Source organism: Onthophagus taurus, chromosome 7 (assembly GCF_036711975.1).
Source record: "Onthophagus taurus isolate NC chromosome 7, IU_Otau_3.0, whole genome shotgun sequence".
Lineage (NCBI taxonomy): Eukaryota > Metazoa > Arthropoda > Insecta > Coleoptera > Scarabaeidae > Onthophagus > Onthophagus taurus.
In genome coordinates, this window is record NC_091972.1 from 22,040,959 (window position 1) to 22,062,864 (window position 21,906).

At 35.1% G+C, this 21,906-nt stretch overlaps 1 protein-coding gene across 2 annotated transcripts in view; it reads left to right on the forward strand.

Moving 5' to 3' along the window:
- The window catches only part of LOC111415940 (sidestep IV), a 213,123-nt gene that overhangs the window by 41,289 nt on the left and 149,928 nt on the right, over nt 1-21,906 (forward strand). The window lies entirely within an intron of this gene.

Below are 21,906 nucleotides of genomic sequence, written 5' to 3' on the forward strand. Positions count from 1 at the left end.
AACATTGAAATTAGATATCAAGTCTCAATATTAGAGGTTAAATTCAAGTTCACAGTGACAAGATGAATTGTACGTAAAGTAGATAACTATTGTTACAGTTAGAAACACAGTATAAATTTGAATTTAAATGAACAAAAGAAAAACAAGACAAAAAGTAATTAGTAATAAAATCCAAAAATTATAGAAGTCAAAATCACGAATTCAAAACTTAAAATCTTCAAATATTAAAAATAAGTTTAGTTTAAGGGACGTTGGGGCGTGGGGTGCAAGTGGTGCAGAAAATGAAGAAAAACCAAGCTCATATCTCTCGTCCACTTGCGCATATTATTAATTTTTAATTGAATTGTATTTATTTAGTTTAGGAAATGGATTCTTCAGGCATGAGTATATAGCGGTTTGGTATTGGGAATAATTTGTTCGTTCAAACTGATAATATTTTGATTGTTAGTGATGAAGCTATTAATTTGGTAAGATTCGATAATTTTCATTAAGTTGTACTTTTCTAATTGGTGTAGAAGTTTAACATTTTTATCTTCTTGAAACACATGGTTATTGAAGGTTAAATGTTTACGGAAGTTGGATTTTGGGCTGACTTTATGTTCTTTAATTCTGAATTAATAAATTCGCTGATGAAAGCCTTAAAGTGTTATAATTTCGTAAATAATTGAAATAGGACATATGTTCATTAACATTTTTTTTTTGGTAATTGGATTAGCTCTCATATGTCAAAGTTTGATGGTGAGCTAATAAATCACCCTGTATATTTATTTATAATATCCTTTTTACGAAACAAATGCAGTTCATTTTCACGTCATACGCTGTTAATAGTATAACGCTGCCTCATTGTCCACTCTAAATTCGAAATTTTCCCTCATGCGGTGGATTTAATTGGTTACCATTTTGGATACCGTTAAGGGATCCTACTCTCAAAAAGTACTACTCTATGTTCTTCCATTAATCCATACATTGTTGGCCCCTTTTCAAATCCAAAAATTAAATTTTCTTTCAGAGTTTGTCCAAACGAGTTGCAACGTTCCAGCGTCAATTTGGTATTGCAGCAGAGTTTGAAAACGGCTGCTTAGTAATTTGACGTTGTGGACACGTTCTTTGTTAAGATATCGTGTATAAAAGTGATTCTTACTTCATCATGTTATCTCAATTCATTTTTGATACTATACGATTTATTAATCGTATAGTAATAAATATGCAGAATTTGGTTTAAAAATTCATGACAACTATGTTTATAGAAAATAAGAAATGATTCATGGCACATTAAATCTCTGTTAAATTTGCTTTAAAATGTTCATTACTTCATTATATTATCTCAATTCGTTCTTGAGATATGATTTATTAAACGTATATTCCCCAAATCTCCAGCAATCAAATATGCAGAGTTTGGTTTACAAATGCATAACATTTATGTTTATAAAAGCTAAGAAATTATTCGCTTCACATTCAATCGCGTTAAATTTGATTTAAAATTTTCGTTACCTCATCATGTTATCTCAATTCGTTCTTGAGATGCGATTTATTAAACTAGTATTCTTCACATCTATAACAATCAAATTTGCAGAGTTTGGTTTAAATATTCATAATAACAATGTTTATGAAAACGAAGAGATTATTTATGACGCATTAAATCTGTGTTAAATTTGCTTTAAACTGTTTGTTACCCCATCATTTCATCTCAATTTATTCTTGAGATACGATTTCTTAAACTTCCATTCAGCAAATCTATAAAAAAAATGCAGTGTTGGGATTAAAAAATTATTATTATGGCGTTTATGGAAAATAACAATTTTTGTTTGGCTCAATAAATTAATCTTCATTAAAATTACTTTAAAATATTTTTTATTTCATCGTTACAACTAATTCCGTGAATTTTTTAATGAACTATTTTTAAAGCTGTAATGTTTAAAATGTTGGGTTTAAAAAATCTTTTTTGTAAAATATGACATGCAAACATGATAACAAATATATGACAACGAAAATACATTTAGAAGCATTTTGATATATGATAGGAATGAAAGAGTAAAAAAAATATTTGTGTTATTTTACACACAACTATATTAAATATCTTTGTTTAAATCATTGTTCAAGTTTCGAACGGTGGGCGTTAATGTTTCAGCAGGTCGTAAACGTAAAGTATCGAAAAAGCCCACTTATTTTAATTTATGAAGTTGATTTTATTTTAAACATCAATCACCAAGATTAAACCATTGAATGAAAAGGTCTTGTATTAATATTTAAGGGAAATCATTTTTTACGTTACCACTTTGCATTACATTATCAACAGTCTGTTACAATAGAATCGATAACATGAATTTCATTTTGTTTCATATTATCTCGCTTCGATTTTATAACGTCTATTAAGCGAGGACGTTCCCAGACATATTTTGCACATCTACCTACCGATTCGACGGTTATTTTCCCGCTATTGCCTCCTGGGAAATCGTACGTTCTTATTCGAGCGAATTCGGCGCGAAATGAATATGGAAATGGGCTCTTTCTGCGGTAAGGCGCCTCTGAGCGTGTTCAGCAACTACAAGAATCGAAATTTATCGAGCGAGCAGGCGGCGAAAGTGAATATATTAGGGTGACCCTGCCCTATGTTATCTGATCAACTTTTACATTTGTATAATTTGTAAGGGTTCTTTTATGTCGCACTTTTTCTGTCTGACGAGAACTGGAAAATAAAAGCCCCCTGGAAATTCTTGTAAGTGTTATTGAAAACTCTCACGCGAAAAAAGCCACTTGGTGGGGTTATAAATAGATAGAGAAGCTGACGGAAAGAGGAATGTAAATATATTTTCCCATTTTGATACAATGTACATTAACTTAGTGTTTTTTACTATTTTATAATGTTTATTCTTTATTCTCTTTGTTGCAGGTAAGTTCAGCGTGAGGCTTCATTCTACAGAATCGATACTCGTATACCTAAGGATTTGAAAGCGGGAATTCACTTTTGGTCCTTTTTGCGGTTACACGTCATTAATTCCACAACGAAAAAAAAAACAACTTTGGGCGGTATGAAATAATTTCAGCCATCAGTTGTTTTCATCGCTATAACATAACTTCAATGGTGGCGGATCATCAGCAATTTAAAACCTATTCATGCCTGTGTATCCGTCGGCATAAAAAAAGCTCGCATATTTACATGCGTTCCCACATTATCGGTGCGTTTTCAGCTCGACTCACTGCCTACGGCGAAATGCGCGACGCGCAAACGTGAAAATTGTAAATTATTTTGGTGCCGCGCGGTAAAATGATTTACGGGGCCGATTTAGGCGGTTTTATAGGATTTTTGAATCGGCTATCTGGTCGGATTTCAGGCAAAATTTACTTTGGGCGACCGCCGCACATAATTTATATGTTTTAGATTCAATTATGATAATAAAATTGATATCGCCATGATTTACGTGCTCCGATACGCTGGCTTTATTGTTCGCCGAAATGCATTGAAGGCCCAAAAATCGCTCACAGACAAATTTTTCAACCGGATTAAAATATATTAAAAACCAAAATAAAACCTTTTACTGTTAAATTTTCATACGATTTATTTTTTAAACGTAAAAACAAAGGTTATTTAAGCAAATTTGACATTTCGTTTCAACACACAAAGTTTGTAGATAGACCAGACATTGTGAATAATGCAGTTTAGCGCTAGTGTTTTCTGTTGGAAGGTAAAATTTGTTTTGCAAACGCTTAGCCATGGAAATAAAAGGGAGCGGCCGCTTAAATTGGCTGCCGTTTGGAACATTTTCCCGTTCCGAAAAAAAACCCTTAAAAATATATGCAAGTCCGAGGAAAGTCGCCACAGGGCGGAGTTGGGCTGACAGGAACAATTTCCATAAACGTTACAGCACCGTTAGTGTTCCATTCAAAGTGATTAAGGTATGTAACGTCGGAATATCAATCCTGCGAATCTCGGGAAATTACTTCTTTTATTTTAAACCACCTCGTTGTTTATTTTTCAAGATATTCCACTTAAAAATAACTTTCTCCCACCTCTGCAATAACACCGACGCAGCACAAAGGATCAGACTTTAGAGAGACTTTAACAAGCTATCCAAACCTTGATTCTTAGATTGATCACGTTTTCCCCGCTTTATTATTCTTTGATGTTACTCTTTTTCTCGGTGGGATAAATTTTAAATACCATATCAAAGGCATATAAACTGTGCCAAGTTAGATCTAATTTGATGATAGAGTGATAATTTTCACTTGAGCTGTTAGTTTTTGTTGGCGAACGAGTTCTATCTTGATGGGGCGAAAGTAATATACGATAGTCCGAATGCGGCAGACGTCTAATCGCCACTTGTGATCACGCCAAGAGCTTTAGAGCTTCCGGAGCTGGTCCCGTAACGGCACGGAGCCCCGCTGGGTCCTATTAATCCTGTTTACCGGCATAACTCTCCTCTAGCCTAATGACTCCTGCGGCCGCTTGTATATTTGCATAAATTTCGATGAGGCCGACGCTAACAATCCGGCTTTGGACAAGTTTTTGTCCATGTAAAACTGGTAGTCAAGGTCCAGCGTTTCCCTTAAATCAGGCTGCAATTAGCGGCGTTTATCTTATTTTTGTCGGAAACTTTAAATCAAAATAACTCAAAAAAAACTTTACTGCACTCTAAAAAAAATACATGATATATTTTGCCGTAGATTTTAAATTTAGATCTTCCGCTATCTATCAAAATCATTATAACTAATTATTATATCACTACATCAACAAAAAGGTTAGCTGTTCTTTAAAGTGGGTAGCAACAAGTTGTAGCAATAATAATAATTCGTCAAAAGTAGTCTTCCTAAAAGTCCGAGAAGGAATCTTCCATCTCTAAAAAAGCTGATTATTTATTAAGATTATTGATGAAACTGGTAACACTTCATTGGCTTATACCGATAATTGACTAACACTAATTGAAGTAGGCAGAAGAAAATCGATTGAAGAAGTAAAATAAAACCGACAAAAAATAAATTAATCGTGTCGCAGCAAGAAACAATATATGGTGTAATCAAAGAAATGTTGAAAAGAGTTTTCGTAAATCGCTTTGGTGTTTGGGTTTGGACTGCGAAGTGGTTTTGGCTTAATAAGGTGACATCATACGATTTCTATACAAAGTTAAAGCGAGGTTGTCGAGGCGCTAAATAAAAGGATGGCAAACGATGAAAAATAATTTTAATTTAAATCAGTGCTACAATGTTTCGAGGAAAACTTTCCTCTTCTTCAGGCACAACTGAAAGGCACAAAATCGGATACAAAAATTAAAATACAAATATAAAATCAAACAAAAAATGCTACGAGATTACAAATGGATCGACACTACAACAAGGGAGAGAGGAAAATGAAATTGTTAGACAATTTAAAAAACGTAGAGATAAATAAATTTTTTTAAAATCTAGCGATGTTACGACCTAAAGTTTCGTTAATGAGGTTGTCGCCGATGTTAAAAGATCTGATGTAAAACTCCTCGTAGAGGTCCATTAGTTTGGACTTTTCAAGTTTTTAATACCTAAGTTTACAATTTTACATAATTTGAGTGTGTTTAAAGTCAATGATATGTTTGTGGCCGGCTGAAGTTTGTTTTGATAAATACTCCTGAAATCTTACAGAAATGTTTCTTCCTGTCTGACCTATATAATTTTTTTCACATACAGGACAGTCAATGTTATAAATGCCACTAACAAGGGAAGTAACACAACTGTGGCACGCCGATTTTGATGAAATTTGGGACAGCCATAGAATAGACCAAAATAAGGTTTACATATTTTTTTATAGGTGCGGTAAAAGCCCCTGAGCCGAGTTATAGTGGTTGAAAGTTCTTCATTTTTGAAATTGTGTTTGTTATATAAATGTTTGAATATGGTGTTTTTTGATGTAAAGGTGAGGGTAATATCATACTTACGGAGGATACGCGAGATAGAGGGTAATTGAGGGGGCATAAGGTAAGGTTATGAATCTGCTGGTAGATTTGTGGTGGGGATATATAATGTTAGTTAATTGTGAATTATGTACTCTGAAAATGATGTTTTGGAGGTCTGTTAAAGAGAATCCGTTGTTGAAACCAATCGTTAAAATCGTTTTCACTTCAGTAATTAAATCGTTATAGTTAAGGGGGGCCGTATAAACGATTAAAAAAGAATCTAAAAGCTGCGTATTTATGTTGCTCGCTCGTGAAGGAATTTTTGTGAATGACAATATCAGACGTAGTGGGTTTACGGAAAATGTTGAATTGTAGTGTGTTTGAACTAATATTCCTATGTATTTGTAAGTTTAAGAAGTTAAGGGTTCGGCTGTTTTCTATTTCCATTACAAAGGGATATTGGCAAAAATACTTAGCGATGTAGAATGGACATCTATGATGTGTCTCTATGATGTAGTTGGACGTTGTGACTCGACAGCAATTGCGCATGGGCGTTAAGTACAAGTCTCCACAAGCAGCTAATCGTCTTAGGAATAGAAAGATGTCATAAACCATAAAGGAAAGTATGAGGATAAGTTTTTTGACGGATCCTTGCCACACCATTCATTTTGGGCAAAAACTAAAAAGAAACTTAAGTTTCAGGTTTCTACGTGGTAGAAAGGTTTTGGATTATTGAGTCATGGCAATTATTGTCCCAACCGACATTAATGTATTTTGGAGACTTCTGCAAACTAAATTACTTCCCTACCATCGGATGGATTATTGAGGATTCTGCCATCTCAATGCCTTCATATCAAGAATACCATCATCACTGAGAATGGTTGGGAATCGCTTATTTTAGCAGAAAAGAAACAAAGTTTTTCTTAATCTGATGACACATTTCATGTTTGCTTTATCTAAATACTTTCTCTTTGGCACATGATTTGTCAATTTCGGGATCGGCCAATGTTAAGTTTTTCTTAATCTGATGACACCTTTCATGTTTTTTATACAACATTTGAAGTATCGTCTTGTTTGCTTTATCTAAATACTTTCTCTTTGGCATATGATTTTTCAAATTCAGGATCGGGGAGTGTTTATAAATCTGTCGTTAAGATTTCACGACATTAAAATGAGAAGCAGTAATATATTTGTTATATTTTGGTAAATATATTTTTTTGAAATCCTAGATTTATGGATCTTTGTGGCATGCTTAATATTTTGTGTATGTGGACATATAAATTGACCATCCGCTTTCCTCTAAAATGTTTAGATTCTACGGAGTAGTTTTCCAAATGTTGAGGTTTCCGGCGAGTATCTGCACAGAAACTATTATGGTGTGATATTTGTCGAAAGGGAATGAAAGACTGAGTTCCTTAACTGCATGTCAATGTGGTTACTTGAAACACGTCTGTTTCTGTAATATTGTCAATTCAAACGATTTTAGCACCAATGCTACGACGGATAAGTGATTGGACGGGCGACAACCTAATATTTACCAATTCGTTACTTAGATTACATAATATAATATGAATCTCTCGTTTATGAAAGTTTTAACAAATAATAAGTTATTGAATACATTACAATGGTCTCTTCGGTGTGTTTCCGTTGGAGCTGCGATAAACGATAATAGCGACGATACTACCAAAACAACGAAATTGTTGTCATAGTTTTATATGCAGGTGTTTATATTGGAACGAGAGCTGCGATAAACGATAAGAACAACAATGAGAGCTGCGCAAAATGAATTGAAAACGATTTGTCAGAACAAATCTGTTGTGGTAATTTTTATCTTTTTGGTCCCACAAGGGGGATCTAACAAAAATTTCACTAATTAAACAGTCGATATCCATGCCCACCACACCTGATAATAGCAAAGAAAATAGGGAATACAATTAGCGTCGCTCTTATCGTTAGTCGGCTGTCAAGCTTGTGCCAATTCGTCGCTCCAATATAAACACTTGCATATAAAACTATGACAACAATTTCGTTATTTTGCTATAGTATCGTTTATCGCAGCTCCAACGTAAACGCACCCTAAAACACGATATGCACACTCAATTTAAATTTAGCAATAGTATAAAAAAGTTACGTGTTTTCAATTGTTAATTAAAATTTCGCTTTCTCTAAATTTCTCAAAATTTGCTTTGAAATGATACCAAACACAACTTTTTTATGATTTGTTGTTCCAAAGATAAAATAATTATACTTTCAAAAAATTTCAAAATAGCTCAGTTGACATAATCTAACTTTTTTGATTAAAATTTTGTTTCTGCCACAAAATTTCCTTAAAAATGGTATCAAACACGACATATTAATGATTTGGTACTCCAGAGATATTTTAAAAATCAAAATTTTTTGACATATGACAACTTTTTGTATTTTTAATCGGGAGTAAATACACAAGAGCTTGACTTTTAGTCGGATAATTTTATTAAAAATAAAATTATCCTGATTTAAAATCAAGCTCGAGCGTATTTTAGGGAGATTAATACACGACAATTGCACAATTTATCAACAATTTTTAATTATTTATTAACTATTTTTGAGTTAATTATAGTTGTCAAAAATGTGACTTAAACAAAAGTATATATATGGTAGTCGCGTTTTAATCAGTTATAAAATATCATGTGTGATTTATTCAGTTGAAAAACCTAGGTAACTTTTATCCACTTAGAAATTTACGTTATTGGTCGAAATTTTAAACGATCGTTACTCTGATTGGTTGTATATTATTGGAGTGCATTAATCGTTTTTAAGACTCCATTCTCAAATTACGTTTGGTTGATTTTCTGGTTTTACTGGAAGTTTTTGAGTTTAATATAAAAATTTTAATTTTTTGTAAATATTTTATTTCAAAAAAATTCAAGATGGCCGCTAATTTATTTGACAAAATCTTACCTTTTTAATTTTTGATTAAAATTGTTTCAATGACGAAATTTCCTTTAAAATGATACCAAACACGTCATTTTTATGATTTGTACTTCCAAAAACATTAATTAACGTTAATTTAAAAAAATCAAATTAGCCGCTTTTTGTTAATTTTTGACATAACCTTTTTTTATTTTTAACCAGAAATATCTCGAGTTTGGTATGAAATTTCATCGTTTTTGATCCTTTTTAAGATTTTATTTTTAAAAGAATTAATTTTTGATTGAACTATTTTCTTCTCCAGACTAGGTCGTTTGAGGTTGAGAAATTTATAATGTAGTTACATCAATTTATTAATTATTTGGAGTTAACGTCTTAATGTAATATTTTATTTTTAAATGGTTGTTATTTTACATACAGGATGTAGTTAACCGAATGATATGCGGAATTTCGCAGACAGTAAACATATAAATAATGGGATGTCACATTGCCACCAGCTTTTCCAGTTAAACCCACCCGGCGAAACAAAACGGATTTCGGCTCAACCGAAAAAGTTCATAGGCTAGTGACGTCCGATAATATGTCACTCGATTACCTCTCGTGCTAGTGGAAAAACACTCGACAATCCCAACTATCGCAAGCCTCGTGCGTCGACCGACAAACGGGCAAGTAATAAATCCAACGCATATATCATTTTTATGGCCAACCGACCTAGTGCCTTCGTGTTTATCTTTTAATTCCGATTGTCAGGAGGAAATATGCAGCTCTGAATGGCCCGCCACTCAAGCAATCTCCGTACTTTTACCATCCATTTATCATTCCACACGATCCCTACTACGCATCGTGGAATACACACAATGTATTACCCACAAATCGCAACAAAAAAAATGAGTAGGGGTAATAAAGTATTGTAGCATGTCGGGGACTTCTAATAACTAAATAATTGATTTGTTCCAACTGTGGACATGGTTATGAATTTTTGAAATCATCTATAATTCATAGGGCAAACCGTATTGTTAATAATACATTCAAAAATTTAATTAAGTTAGTAATTGGAAAACTGTAGATTAATATTAAAATAATTTATATGTATAATAAATTCTTGTAATATAAGCGATTTGAGTTGAAGTTAAAATGCATGGGTATTATCATGGTTAAACGTTTTCAGGACATAATGGAAAGTACGCTTTATTCAATCTATTCAACTCTAATGAAGGAGAGTAAGCTGGCAGTTAAAATCGTTCGTCGCCTCCAATTGTTTGCGAACAGTTCTCTGTGAAACGGACCTCATTTTCCTATTGGAAACCCACTTTGAGACTACACCAAGCACTAGAATCTTTACAGCCTTTTAAATTCCGAATCAAAGGAAGCCGTCACGGACTACCACCGCTATTGGTTCTTCACCCATAGTCCTGGACCTTTGTAAAGCCTGGATATCGGAGAACTAGTGACCCGGACTTACGGTTCGATCTACAAAAATTACATCTTTTCTCTCTCTTCCCTGATTGCCTATTCTATCAATAGCATCAAGTCCTTCCACTTCAAACGGTCGAGTACTATCGTTGCGGGAGTTCCAATTAAAAGTTTATGGCGACGAAATGTTCGGTTTTAAGAGATAGATCCAATCATCGAATCCTAATTGGTTACAGGATGCGATGATATAATGGAATGTCGTTAAAATGCGTAATCATCACATAACATAGTTAAAAAAGATATTCATCAAGGTTGTCGTGAGGCAAATTCCTCTTTGTCACGTAACTTGAATGTATAATAAATGCTGAAATGTTACATCTACGCCTATAAATCCTTTAGAAGGAGGGTTGTGTACTAACACAGATAAATGAGTATTCCCAACTTACACATGTAGAGCCTGTCAACTAAGTACAGAGAACTGTTGGTGTAAGCCTTTGTTTACATGCAAAATTTTTTACTTTAATCATATTATAATAAATACCTCTTGCTAAGTTGAATTTCCCTTCGATTTCCACGTTATGCAAATAGGCGCCCAACAGTAGGAATTTATTAGAATGTTAACGAAACAACCTTCCATCCTACATCCAATTACACAATTAACATAAATGCTAATCGAATTAGCATAAATTAGTGCCGATAAAAAGCTTTGAATGAATTGGTGGGTTTATAACAATATAGGCCGAAATAAAGTTTGTGTAGAGATTAAACTCTACAAACGTTGAAAAGAGAACTTAAATCGATTTTAACACCCCGCGATATTTTAACAAACTCCCAACATCCTCCATCTTAAGTTTTAGTCGGACGTTGAGCAAACTCTATCTCCAGTTGTTAGTTGTAATTAATAAACGATCCTCTGCATAATCCCGTCGTGAAAGTTTTGCAGCGTTCAAATACGAAAAGTTTTCAAGTGGGAATGAGAACTTTCGAATCTTGGAATACTTAGTTCTTAATAATTTCTAGTAGATTATAAGTATGGCAATCTTTATATGACTTTATTATTTCCAATTTAATTTCACCCATGTCTGTTAAGGACATATTAGTAATTAACCTTAACGAACTGCGGCATGATGCTGGAAAATGCAGGAACTTTGTGCACAAAGAAATTCTGAAACGAAGCACTACAGACTAGATGAGAAGAACGGGACTATCGGTACGGGAATATTCACTATTTATTCAACAAAATTAAATTCTCGGTTAAAGTACGTCCGGACGGTACAAAATCCCCAGCGTATTCACCATGGGCGCCGTTCAATTAGTGCACACAAAAGGGGATAAATTTTAGTCAAAGTCTTCACACGTTCGTCGGGACCACCGTTATTAAACCCTTTGCGATCGCGTGTACCGTTTCTCCTTTATCTTTTAACTATCGCCAAGGCATCTCCTAGACTAGAACTTGTGTCGTGCAGGTCGAGCCGCACCCTCTTGGCCGTCCGTAATTATGGATTTCTTTTTCGCCCTGCCGTGACGTCTCCGGGCCGTTCCAGATTGTATCACACGGAAGGTATACTGAAAAGGCGTTTTGTTCCGGCTCCCGTGATGTCCCGTCGGAAAAATTAACGCCACAGCGTTTCACGAGAATTTTAATCTCCATCATGTTAATGCCTCCGTCCGTGAAGTTAAAAGGTTCAAGATTAAACGACTTCCATTTGATAGTCAAAAACCAACGAAAGCAATATAGTCACTTTTTTCTGCCAAGTGATCTTATCAATTTTTAATACAACGAAAGAGTACATTCGAATCTAAGTTTTTCAGGAAACAGTGTGATACAACCCGTTTCTTTTCCATCTCACTTTGCAATAACAATTCACTGAATGTGACTTGATGCACGATCTGCTACTTTATGGTTGAGTTTTTAAATTGAAATGGTAAACAGCGTAACAGTCAAATACATACAGCTTCGATATTCTCTGAAGTACTAATACTTCTGTATCGCCGTGTTGGTTTCTCTTTTAGTGCAGAAGCAATTTTTCTATTGATTCAGAGGGTTTGTGTATGTTTCTATATCTCTGATAACTAAGAAAACAATGTGGCATAACTCTTTTTTTCTATCTCACTTTGCAATAATAGTTCACTGAAAGTGACTTGGTGCATGATCTGCGACTTTATGGATGAATTTTTAAATTAAAATGGTAAACACCGTAACAATCAAATGCATACAGCTTCGATATTCTGTGAAGTATTAACACTTCTCTATCACCTTGTTGGTTTCTCTTTTAGTGCAGAATCAGTGTCTTCAATCTTTTAAATACATGTTATTACCGCATGTTTCAAAAGAATCTGACTATGAAGCTTTATGTTGCATAATACTCCGAGATGTTGATACTTCAGGTCCGGCCAACTTCGTGATTGATGTTGATAAAATTGTGCTAAGTCTCTTGTAAGTTGAGATATGGTTACTTGAATATTCGTATGCAAACATAGCCATATCTACGCTGGTTAAATAAAGAAAAGTACAGTTTCTTTCTCCTAATGCATACTCTATATTCACTATACTCTATGTCTCCGAAAGTGTTGCTGATATTCCATCAGCGAAGAAGAAAGGAAACGTATTTTTAAATATGATGATCAGAAGATTAGTTGAGATGCAAAGTCATCATTTTGTAGCAACTGATATCAAAACTCGTCATCCACCAGGCTGTAAGATACCAGAAAATGCAAAGATTTTAGTCATAAATCACATAAAATCTTTCCCAATTTTCTTTATCATGTACACTGACTTTTATTTAATGAAACCAACAATAATGTTCGCTTGCGTCCGAGATGCTGCATAAATGCCATAGTGATAAAAACTATGCAGTTTACAAGAAAATACGGAAGAAAATACACGAATCTAATAAATTTTCTTTGATCTAAGCGAGAGCCACTTAGTGGCTGAGGCGTTAACATCATATCACTACAAAACTACACAATTTTCAAGGATTTATACTGCCAAGTTATTCAGCACAGCTTTGTTTTAACATAATGTCAGTTGCTAAACTAACGTTTTCTGGTCTTGGTTTTGCCGAGGTTAGTTCCTGCTGGAACGATACAAAGCGTTGGCAAGCTTTGTCTCAACGCGATATCAATCGATGATTCTCGGCCGCAAGCAACCTTGGCTTATGTAAAATCCATCGTTCTCTATGGTTTTGATTTTGCCGAGGTGAAGTCCAGTTGCAACGATACAAAGCACTGGTAAGCTTTGTTTTAACGTGATATCAATTGCTGAGCTTCGGCCACAAATGACCTCGGCTTATGTAAAATCCATCGTTCTCTGGTCTTGGTTTCGCCGAGGTTAATTCATGCTAAGACGATAGAAAACGCTGGCAAGCATTGCTTCAACGCGATATCAATTGCTAAGCCACGAGAGACCTCGGCTTAAGTAAAATCTATCGTTCTCTGGAGATTAATTCCTGATGGAACGATACAAAACGACGGAAGATTTTTTTAACACAATATCAATTACAGAGCCCTCGCCCGCAAGCAACTTCGCATTAAGTAAAATCCATTATTCTCGGTGGTCTTGGTTTTATCGAGGTTAATTCCTGCATGGAGCGATACAAAGCGCTGGCAAGCATTATTTTAACGCGATATCAATTGCTGAACCTCGGCAGCAAGCGACCTCGGTTTAAGTAAAATGCATCGTTTTCGGTGGTTTTTGTTTTGACGAGGTTAATTCTTGGTTGAATGATGTAAAGCGCTAGTAAGCTTTGTTTTAACACGATATTATTTGCTGAGCCTCGACTACAAGTAACCTCGGCTTAAGTAAAATTCATCGTTCTCTGTGGTCTTAGTTTTATGAGGCTAATTCCTGCTAAAACGATGCAATGTGCTGACAAGCTTTGTTTTAAAGTGATATCAATTGCTGACCAACGGTATCTTTATCTTTAGGATGTCGAGTTGAGTTGGGCTGGGTTGGGTTGGGTTGGTTTTGAGACTTTGTAGGATTTGACTATTTAGTGTCGATATGTATAATGTGTCTTCATAGTGATAAAATTTACAAAGTTAGTTAATTTATTTTAAAGCCAGAGAGATTATGAATCGCATCATGAAGCGATTTGTATGGAGAAAGTGAATATTTCCTACGATCACTAGTGATTATGGCGTAATCTTATCGGGAATTCCGTAAGCTCTTAAACTCAGCATCCAAACAACGAAAATCTATTTGTAATCACCCGGATAACGATGGAATATTGATTTTTCGATTTTCAACTTTACACCTTATGTCCATTAAATACATATCCTAAAGGAATAATTGTAGAAGTAATGTTTCAAAACAGATCAAGTACATAATATAGGGACATTTGTTATTCAAGATTAATTATTGTCAATGGATTATTAAAATTGCCAATATTCCCTTTAAAATTATTTATTCAAGCGTCAAGCGGTCTACGGGTGGGGATCAAGCGGTCGCAATTAGGCCACGGTAGGGAATACCCTTAAGGGGTTGCCCTATTTAGACGTCCAACAATACCGGGACATGTCTTATCGTACCTTCGGTAATTTGTCACTACATTCACATTGTAACATGATACTGAATCGTTATTAATCACGGAAATGGAGGCGAACGAGAGAACGCTACGTGCTTAATGAACGTCGATGTGGAAAGAGGCAAAAAAGCAACGCGAAAATGAAATTACCCCCGTGCGTGCTTCTTCGCTAAATGCAGTCGCACTATCGGACAGCGAATGGGAGTGGTAATTTTCATTTTACGTGCACTCCGTAAGTAATGTCGTTTTTCGACAAACATCGCGTTTGGAATTTCTATTTCTCCTTCTAGCATGCGCATACGGCCGATCAAAATGTAGATGGTTAATCGCTGGCTTTACCGACTCCTGATGGTCTAATTTGCTCGAATCATCACAATTACGACGTGATTCCGTGAGAAAGAGCTTTTTTTACAAAGGCAGAAATTACTTTTGACGTGCGTGAGGAAAGTGCGTGTCGAATAAAAGAAAACCCAAGCAATTATCGCATACCCAACAAGGTTACGTTCACTAACTGCTATTCCCACTCGTGATGATTAAACGGTAAGACCGCTCTGTTTGAGATAAACATCGCTGATTTACACTCACCTAATTTCGCTAAATCAATATTTACACACAACGCATTAATTACCTGTATATATATTTTAGCGACCCTTGTGTTTAGAAACCATTCGGCTAATATGAAATAGTAATAATGATTTTACGAGAACTTTAAAGTTTAATTCATAAATTTAAATATTTTAGTTGATTTCGTTGAAACATTTTTAAAAATCTCTTTTAAAGTATTTATTTCCAATCTGATAATGTCGCCACAGAGGTGGACATTATTAAATTTCAAACATATACAGCTAGTAATATTATATATTATGTATGGGTCACGCTCAACAATTCCCTTTGTATAGTAGCACGAAACGCGATTCGGATAAATACTTTAAAATGTTGGATTATCAACTTTGTGTTCCGTAAAGACCACTGTATTAAATGTATTAAATCGGAAAATAGGGAATTTCGGTTCTCGATTTGAAACATGCATATTATAGATAGAATTATACTATTTCTGAGTGATATGGTATGAGTGTACACGAAAGGGCACTTCAAACGGATCGAAAAAGGGCCAAATGTGAAAGACGAACGTATAAGGAATAGAATATCACCAGCTATACCTATTTATAGTTCTTCGATGTCGATGCCCTCCACTGAAAACTTTGTATAAAATGTAAATTTGAACCAAAGTGGCAAATACTTTGCGACTAAATATTTCAGTGGGAGCCTTAATTGGTTCTGCTTTGATACATTGTCTTTGCTTGACAGGGCAGGCAAAGTTTACAGTTTGTAGCAAACGTAACGAAACTTCTGACGGCACGATGTCGGAATCAATACGTACTACGCCGTAAACGAAGGTAAGTGTTTCGTATACTAGCACAATGCCAATCCAATCGAACATAAACAGTCAATTAAAACTGGAAGTAAAAGGAACTTTAAACAACCTTGTGTATTTATCTTCAGCCTGAAGTAACAACAACCGCTTGGAGTTTACAATAAAAATGTCAAAAACTTAAAAACGTTTATGGAATTGACACATCTATATTTTATTTAAACTTATTAATATTATTAATTCATTAGGGACTCAACACGACTTTTACATTTACCTTGACAAACTATGGGAAGATTTCCAGCTGTGAATAAGTAAAACTCTATCTTTTAAGTAGATAAGAACCTATGTAATTAACTTAATTGAATAACACGGCGACGGTTGGGCTTTTAGTTGTATCATTTCTCTTTATATGATAGCGAGTCTTTAATAAAATGTGGCGAGGTAATTAGGTACATCTTCGCTTTTCAGTTTATTAACATGTTTGCTATTCATAAACTTTATAATTTTACGAAAGAGAATAGGGAATAGGGAGTATTCTCTTTCGTGGTTTGTAGTTTACCTGATTTAATAAACTACTGGGGTCATGAGGTTTTGTTAGGACAATCGCCAACCGCTATTCCTTCAACTTTACATCTACGGGTGTTGGATAACTTTGTTTTAGCATGTTTGATTTATTATTAAAGAACAATAAAGAGGGAAGCAAATTAAATTGTATTGATGTGAGGATTGTAAGAAAACAAAGAAAAATAGCATTTCCTGTTTTTTCATCCATGGTAATTAGTACAATTAGGAGGGGTCGACATCGACAACTGTCTGCCAAGTCTGATTACCTCTCCGTTTTTCTTGTAATGCGCTCTTCGTTTGACTTCGTTTCTGTTTTCCTTTAAACCATCTTTTCTCTTCCGGTATTACAGGAAGGGGAAGTGATCTTTTGCTTTCGGTGAAAGATTCCATCTGCTTAATTATATTCCTTTCTTTGGAGTCCTGTGTAATAACAAAGCAGGACATTGTTTGGAAAGGGGGATGTTTTATAAATAAACCTCATGGTCATAATGCATAAATCATGATAATTCGTCAAGGGAATGTTAGATATTATCCGTACAATTTCTTGTACATTTCTTCTCAAGAGTACAATTATTTCGAGATGAATCACGGGGGGAATTTCACGTGACTTATGAGGTGTACGGTTCTGAGAATATTGAGGAATAAATAGAATAGAATAAAAGTTTGCAACATAGCTGTTTAAAAAACAAACTGAAAGAAAACAAGGTCGACAGATAATTAAAATAGACAATTTTCTTATTACCATTATGTTAATGTTATTTTCAAACGTGTGAATAATACAATACGTATTATATGCATGAATTGTTACCAATAAATTAGTATAGACATTGAATTAATTATGGATTACTCTTTTATGGGTTATTATGCACAATTTTTATACAAAACGTATTCCACCATGGGTTGTAGATTTTTTTTATGATCTTAAATATTACCGAAAATTATCCATTTGATGTTATGCAAATATTTGTTTTGTATCTAATAATAAAATGAACACAGCTGTCATGGAAATGATTATGGATTCTGTTTTCTGGGTTCATTACAAACACAGTATGTCAGAAATACTTTTTTCCTGCCATTTTAGTTAATTTTGGTATAAAAGATATTTATGTAGCAAGTCAGCAAAGTGATTTTTTATCGAACGAGTCTGAGTTTGCGAGTCGAGCGAGCGAAGCGAGCGAGGCGAGTAACAGGCGAGTAAATCCTCTACTTGCGGCAGGTAATAGTATATTGTTTTATATGGAAGAGAAGCAGTGCTTTTTATGGCGTGGTCTGTCGCTTAGCGACGAACGCAGTGAGTCGCTAATGACAGATGAGCCGTTAAAATTGTGGCGTGTCCGACAGTTTGCCGGACGAACGAAGTGAGTCCGGCAATGACGGACCAGCCACAAACGAATCTGCTTCTCTTCCGAATAAAACATAGTATTTTTTCTTCAAACGTTGCAAATAATACGGCGCTAAAGTGAAATGTTCTTCAACGTTATGGCGCTAAAGTGAAATTTACTTTAGCGCCATAACGCTGAAGTACTTTTTTGCTATGTTGATCTTAGCAACCGTCGTTATGCAACAATGACTTACTTCTACCGCGAGTAAACACGACAACAAAGTTGTCATTTAATGACGTTTGAAGAAAAAATGCTTTACCTGCCGCAAATTTTGATAAACGCATTAAAAAGAGCTTACTTTTTTTTTTGCACGGTGCTGGATTTGAACCCGATATCTCTACTTGAAATAGCACTGTATTACCGACGTTTAATACTTTGCCGAGGTATATTAACAAAACAAATCGTTTGTCACATATGTCATATAACTGGTAACTTACAGAATCTTCATATCTTTAAATTTTGCGGTTGGCGACAAAATGTCGTATGCATCACGTCAGCAAAGTGTCTTTATCGAACTCGCCTATTAATCACCTTGCTCGCTTCGCTCGCTCGACTCACAAACTCAGACTCGTTCGATAAAAATCACTTTGCTTGAGTACTTGATACATCAATAACTATTAGTCCATATTCCATCCTCTATGTTCTCAAAGCTCAACGACTAAGCCAAAATATTCTATATTGTTCATGAAAATCGTTAGATTTTTTAAAAAAGTTAAACTTAATGGTCCCAGTTCGTGCTACAGCACACCAAACCGTCATATGATCACTATGCATACATTTTTGATTGATGATTCTTTAACACACGGAGGCGTATTGATAATTTTTAAGACACCACCTAGCAAATATGACTAAACTGCAGGGCAGAATCTATGGCTTCAAACATTTCGTATGAATATGTGACCCGTGAATCAACGCAACTTTAAATTGCGTTAAAGCATATGACCGATCGGGGTCTGTTTTTGAAATGCAACGACTATTTCAGCATGAATTTAATGTTCCTAGATGTAATAGAATTGCTTATGCATCACAATTTTGTTGTGAGGTGCAAGGTTTCATTATCACGGAAGTGTGCAAAATGAATATATCGGTTTTGCATAACTGTGCGTACACCAGAGAACGTAGAACGAGTGCGAGTGACTAGTCCAACTCATTCAGCTAGGAGCAAGCATTAGCATTGAACATTGTACGAAGTAATTTGGGTAGAATTTTACACAAAGTCTTACGATTTCATCCCTAAATAATTTACTTTCAAATGGTTCATAAAATTTTACCGTAAGATATAGCAGTACTCAACTTTGCAGAATATTTCTTAACATACTCAACCTAAATGTTTTAAATAATTTAATAATGTGTGTTATACAAAAGATATGATACTGGGATGCCGAGCAACCGAAACAAATTCAGAAGCAATAAGAGTTTCTTCTTATGGGGAGATTTGAAGGCTAGGGTTTTTGCAAATTGATTCTAAACGCAACGAGCTTTGAAAAACAACACTACACAAGAAATTCTAAGGATAGATTTCCAATGTACTCTTCCATGATGATGTTCTGTATTTGTTGAGTGTCCTTATTTGTTTTGTTACTGATCGCAAAATCTTCTCGTTAGTCTATGAGAACGGGATCTATTTGATTAACTGTATTTTCAACGAGTGAAATCCACATAACGTTATCTACATCCCTATGTGGAACTACTTACTATTTGCAAAGTTGCCATTAAGCTCTCTTTATGAAGTGAGTGTACTGCAATGGTGCCCATGAAGTGCTCTTTCTTGTCGATCTTGACATTCATATCGCCCATTATGAGCCTGATACCATTTCATTTCTGTCTTGACTCTCTATAGGGCAGTGCACTTTGCAATTATAATTAAATTAAAGAATTTTGTGCAGATTCTTAGATTGCATGTTCTTTCATTAATTGTTTCTAAATATAGAATGCTTCATTTTATTTTGTTCTCCACTATAAGTGCTGCATCAAGTTTTTTTACTTCGTTTTTCTTATCCGCTCTGTAATATCACATAAGCTTTTGTATGACGTATATCTTGGCCATTTAGTTTCTTGTATAGCTATTGTGGTGTCGAAGCAGCGCCTCAGCCACAAGCAACGTCAGCTCAACCATAAAATGTTGTGACCGAACATACAAATAGGAGTTTATGTTGGACAGTCTCAGGTGTAGTGCCTCGACCGCAAGCAACCTCAGGTAAATCATGAAAAGTTTATTTAATAATTATGTTATTAATTTTATACAATTTATGACACAACTTTACCAAGAACACCAACGACAAATATGGTCTTAAATACGTCTCTTATACCTCTTGAATTTATTTTTGCTAACTTTTCTTTTGAACGTACGTAATTTCCTATGGGAATAGTTTATAGACAGCGAATATCGAGCTGAAGTCAGCAGGTATATACCTGAGTTTGCAAATAATGTACCCACACAGATCGTGTCTTCCTGTTTGCTCTGTACAGAAATTATGGGGAGATCTAATGCAGTTGCTCCCTAAGTGGGTTACACCGTCCCCTGGATGGCGCTAGTACCGTTCAGTATCAACGTGAAGATAACATATTGATTGGAGAAGTAATTCTTCGCCGTATCACTCCTTATCTATTAAGAGACTCGCTCGTCTATAAAAAAACATGTTACACTGTAGGTCCGTAACCTAATTATTAAGAACATTTTAAACAGGTCATCGAGGCAAAATAGATTTGAAACACACTTTCTTTTACCACTTGTATTGTTGATTGTAAGTACCACTTCATTTCAAACAATAATATATTTCTAGAAACTTTTTTTCTCATTCGAATTGAACTAATATAACACAACGGCGGAAGTCTACTTTTTAAGCTATACCAACCATATGTTTAGTCGGTATCGGCGAATATATCGGCAATTACTCTATTGGATTTTTCACATTTCGTCGCCGCGATATAGTTATTACGTCCACCCTATACCAAGCAAGGCAAATCGATTGTAGGTTAGATAAAGGAACTCTCACGGAACGGGTGTGTACCTACGTTGGAATAGGTAGAGAATCGATAGTTGCTTTCATAAACTCATATCGATCGGAGTGCCGCAAACTTTTGGCATTTTATGCAACGTCGGAGGGCTCGTTAAATGTTACGGTCACCGCTTTGTACGGGGTTTTAGTGCAAAAATTCGGACCAGTTACGTACACCGTAAAAATCACAACAAACGAAGCTTAGCTACAACTAGCTGAAATATGCTCGGTTTTATGCAAGAAACTTGCAGATGTAGACTCGTTACATTTCGAGTTGTTAACATTGTTGAAAAAATCACGTTCTAAATCGATTGATATTACGTACAGAATGCGCATGTATCAGTAATGTAAACCACAATCATTGGAATAAGAAATTTCCGCATTGGTGATTAAAAGCATATATTGGCTCAATGTGAGAGAGGTATTTGCGCTGAGAAAATGGAATGTTACTCCGGCATAGTTTTAACGTTAACATGGTTCATCATGGTGAAGTTTGAATTGGTGCGTGTAAGTTTTGGGTCGAAAATGAGACAGGTGTACGCATAGTTGAAGCTAATTCGAACACGATAACGCCCGACAAATACAATTGCGTCAGAACGCACATGGTGTTACTCATTTCAAATAGGATGCCGGACGCCGAAAAAGAGGATTCAAAAAGAGGCGTCGTGACGCTAACTGACGAATTAACGCCTCCATTTCCGCTAATGACAACGGCGTGCCAACCGGGACGTGACGTGAAAACGCCAGCGACCGGAGCGAGCAAACAACGAATAATCACGGGCGCATTTGAACGTCGGCGCCGCGACGATCCCGCTCAGCCCACCCTCGCCTCTAATCCCCATGTATATAGGCGTTAGTATTTTTAAATTCGTGGGAGGT